This window comes from Ailuropoda melanoleuca, unplaced genomic scaffold (genome assembly GCF_002007445.2).
Source record: "Ailuropoda melanoleuca isolate Jingjing unplaced genomic scaffold, ASM200744v2 unplaced-scaffold3626, whole genome shotgun sequence".
NCBI classification, from domain to species: domain Eukaryota; kingdom Metazoa; phylum Chordata; class Mammalia; order Carnivora; family Ursidae; genus Ailuropoda; species Ailuropoda melanoleuca.
In genome coordinates, this window is record NW_023207459.1 from 383 (window position 1) to 4,867 (window position 4,485).

Sequence of the window (4,485 nt, forward strand, 5' to 3'; positions counted from 1 at the left end):
AGGACCTTGCCAGGAAAGCCGCAGAACAACGGTACCGAGACACCCTGAAGCAGGCTGGGCTGGATGAAGACTTTGTGAGGAACAAGGTTCAGGACAGCCGGGTTGTACAATGGCGGGCGCAGTCAGAAGTCTGTGATTGTCCCAGGTAATCTCAGATGCTCCTTGGTATTCTGCAGCTCTCAAACTGCCATCCCTCGTAATGCCACTGTTGGGGAGCTTCAGGACAGCCACTCGTAGATTTTGAGATCACAATCCTGTAGAGAATACTAACCCAGAGATCTCCAAATAACACATTTCAATTGGGAGAATAGTGCAGTTGTGAATAAAATATAACCACTGTATATGAGGTGTAGATTCTTTCAATTTGAAACAGATCATTTTCCTATTCTAGTTCCAGGGCCATCAGTCAAAAATATTTCCACTTCACTTTTGAGGAACAAACCGTATGTGTGTCTGTGGGTGTAAAGGTGCCCCAATGTATATTTTTACTTACTATAAAATGATAATACTATTTTTCTAGCACTTTTTGTTTGGATAACTGTAGGTAAAAACCGGTATAGAGCCACAATAAAAGCTATACTATCCTGAACAATCAAAGCCTTTCTTTTTCCCTCAGCATGTGGGAAGTGAAGTGAAGGGGAGAAAAGCATAGTATCGCCATTATTCTCAACTTTGTTTGGTTTCTTAAATCCTAATGGCCCCTCCAATTCCTATCCCAGTTTTCCCCCTAGAAATTTCCCTTTACACCTCATGTAAAATAATGAAAATGTTGAAACCATCCTTAAGCCTTACATAATGCTTTAATTAAAACATTTTATTTCATAATGCTTTAATTTATTCTCTAGCACCCATGAAACTACAAAACTCAGCACCGGAAATCCACAGCAGGATTTAGAAGAATCTCTACAACAGCCTCCAAGCCCCAAGAAAGAACGGGAAGAGTCGCTTGAAGAATTGCTAGATAATTTCAAATCACTTGCTTAATCAGTAACACTTAAGATTACTGCTTTTCAATATTAACCAGCTAACTTGGGGTTGAATCAAGACAGGCAAAACTTGGCTTCTGAGTCAATGGCTACTCTTGAAGAATGGGGAAAAGAGAAGTATCAAGGAAGAAAAAAGGAAGGTAACAAACAGGGAATGAATGGTTTAAGTAAATCAAAGTGAAAAACCTCAGGACAGAGGGAACAGAGCTGAGTTAACACATTCTTGCCTTGTGCCTCCTACTTTTAAAAAAAGGGCACAAGCCCAAATGCCTACAAGGGCCTAGTCAGGAAACATATGGATCTCATGGGCTGGGTATAAGATAGTAGGAGGCAGTAAAGACTAGAGTCTCTGCTAGAACACAGGCCCAGAATTGCCAAATCAACCGAGCTTTCAAAAGAAGCCAGAAATTTGCATGTTGGCAACTAATTTAAAAACTACTTAGCAATATTGTGTGGGAGTGACAAAACGCCTGCAGGATACAAGCTCGCAACTTCTGGTACAGGGTTTCTCAGCCTCAGTACTACTGACATTTGGGGCCAGGTGAGTCTGTGCTGGGAGAGGGAGCAGAGGGAGCCGTCCGATCCACTGCAGGCTGTTTAGCAGCATCCCCGGCTTCTACTCACTAGATGCCAGGAACTCCCTCTCCCCCGTCTGACGAACAAAAATGTCTCCAGATATTGCCATATGTGGGGCAGGGGGCAGGCAAAAACGTTCCCAATTAAGAACCACGCTGTAAGGTATAAAAGTAAGGCTACAGGAAGTAAAAACTGGCAATCTAAGAATACAAGAAATTGACATGAACTCACTCTACATAACAAAGGATGATTATGCATGTCATTAACAAGTTAAGAACTCTATTTATTACAGCAGTTAATTCTTTCCTGTTATCTGCTTAGAATACGCCACTGTGTGCATGGTATGTATGTGTCAGCATGAGGTTCATTTTAAATAAATATGAAAATTCTCTGACAGCCATGATTTTCTACTAGTAAGTGATCTCTGCAACACTCTTCTTCTCACCAATGATAAATCAGATACTCTCTATCAGCTGTAGAGATGAGGGTGATAGCAAGAGTGCCTACTCTTAAAAGAAGCATATTTCTCATGTTTTTCTATTTATTTTTTAACTTTTTGGAAAAATTCAAAAGTATCTGTTATTATTGCCATTTTTCCAGACTCAGACATGGTCCCTTCTGGTGATGACAGAGCGGTACTGTGATAACTACTATCTAGGTTTGCTAGTTAGAGAAGATGCTCATGTCCTGTTCCCCAAGACTCCTGGGCTCGGTTTTACCTGCATGGAATCCAAAGGGTAAATCAGTGCCCTCTTTTAAAGGGAAAGCCTGAACTATTTTCTTAACCTCCTCTCTAAGAAAACATGTTTTGACCAAAACAAGGAACCGAAGAACTGACTGGGCTGTCTTGTTTATTTAAAGGGAAAACAACTGAAGCTCTGAATCATGTGATATTTAACTTGAAAAAAAAAAACAAAAAACTTTTTAACATGCTACTGTATATTCCATAAACAAAGAAAGCAAAGTGACCAAGTAGAAGTGGGTATGACAAGATAGTACCTCAGCCCGGGCCGAGTAGGGATTCAAGTAATTTATTTTTTTGCAGCCCAGTGGCAGAGAGTCTCTTACTCAGGTTGCTAAAGGGAGAATGCCACAACAGAACTGACATCACTCCCTTCTCCAAAGCAACAAGGCATCTGGAAAGCTCAACTTCTTGGTGAAGTTTTATGGTTGGTGGCAGGACTTAGTTCATCCAATGTGAAAAGACAGCTGAGTCTGGGATGAAAATCCTTCAGAGAAAAATCCCTTAACAGTCATACTGAAGAAATTTCAGCCAACACATAATCAAATTCCCTTTTGGGAGAAGTCCATCCCAAAATTTTGTAGTGGGAAGAGAGGTAGGTACAGTTACCCAGCCCACATTAACTGCTTTCTTCCTTGTCTGGATCAGATGTAGTTTGAAGAGAAGCTCTCCCACATTCATCTTCTATGTCAGGAAAGATGAACAGAGGCAGAAGCGGGGTCCTGTCCTTCACAGATTCATTTTGGTCTGGCAGACCGTGAGCCAGAAGCATCCTGCTCCCACTGTGTGCACTCTGGGCTCAGACAGAGCCGCTCTTCCAGGAGTCAGTGCCCATGCTCATATCCGTCTTTCAGTTAATTCTCCTGGTTTAGTAACTGTAAAAGATTAAAACCAAATCTGGAATAGGCCACCAATGAATACCAGGAAAAATAATTCGTACTAAGGAAAAGGTTTATGAGCGGGAGTGGGGAATGCACTGCCAGGGTGAGTCATGCATACCTAGCTCCAACGCAAGAGGCACGCGTGGACTGATGGATCTCTTTCATATCCTGACCTTGGGACAGCATTTTGGCCACGTCATGATGCTGGCATTTCCACTATGGCAATAAAAGATCCTGAGACCATAAGCCAAACTATTGTTTGTGTAGTCACGTACTCACCAGTCAGAGATGGAGGCATCCATAACTTACAGATGTATCAGAAATGGTGGAACCAAAAATCTTATGTCAGCGTTAATCCAAAGTACAGGCAGAACACTCAAGTGGAAGAGGAATGGGAAGCTATTCCCAATGAGTTCTATATGGGAGCTAGAAACCACTCATAAGGAATCCAGGGATTCCCAGGGCTTAAAAGGATGTCTTTCCTATGATGGAGACAAGCTTGAGACTCCACGAGGGTGGCAGCTAAAACAGACTTTCTACTCTACACTCGAGGCTTCCTGTTGAAAGGTGTTTCTGTACAATAACTGAAGAACTTGGATTCTATTTTATTATGAGAATGAGAATGCGAATAACACAGTGAAATTCAGAATAAAAACTTGGCTTAGTAAATTATAACCAGATAAATTCTTGGGCTGAAGACAGATTTACTTGGTGATCTCAATTTGGAAGAAGGTAATTTATGTAGTAGAATTTAATAAGATGGAATATAAAGAAATTTAAACAAAATTTAAAGAAAAAGTTAAAAATTTAAAGAAAGCACAAATTTCATTTGATGCTGTGTAGTGGGGATGTAAGAATGGTGTCTTTTTAATCTAGGTCAAGATCCAGATGTTTGTGCTCAAATTTAGCAATGGCACTTGATGAGAAATCTTAAAGAATTTGTAATTTGTTTTCTTCTTTTTGGGGACAAATTCTGATACATTCAAGGCTAGCCAACAATCATTTACACTGCTTCCTGAGTTCAAGAATGTGAGCTCAATGTGCCTACAGAACCCCACTTGGGATGCCTTTAAGTCAGCAGAGGTCCAAAAGCTCTGGGGTCCCAGTTGGGCCAGCACAATGAGTCCTCTGTCTGATTTGCAGGAGAGTGGGTAACACTGAGGGGAAAATAAAAACTGTCCAATCTGAACCATCTGAATAAGATGTAGTTTTGATGGGGCGCCTGGGCAGCACAGCGGTTAAGCGTCTGCCTTCGGCTCAGGGCGTGATCCTGGCGTTGTGGGATCGAGCCCCACATCAG

At 41.4% G+C, this 4,485-nt stretch overlaps 1 long non-coding RNA gene across 1 annotated transcript; it reads right to left on the reverse strand.

The window, feature by feature from the left end:
• Positions 1-2,396: 2,396 nt before the first annotated feature.
• LOC117798854 lies at positions 2,397-4,479 on the reverse strand. Its single transcript, XR_004622911.1, has 2 exons — positions 3,304-4,479; positions 2,397-3,179 (listed from the first exon to the last, which is right to left on the reverse strand). It is a non-coding gene; the product is annotated as an uncharacterized LOC117798854 (long non-coding RNA).
• Between the last annotated feature and the right edge of the window lie 6 nt (positions 4,480-4,485).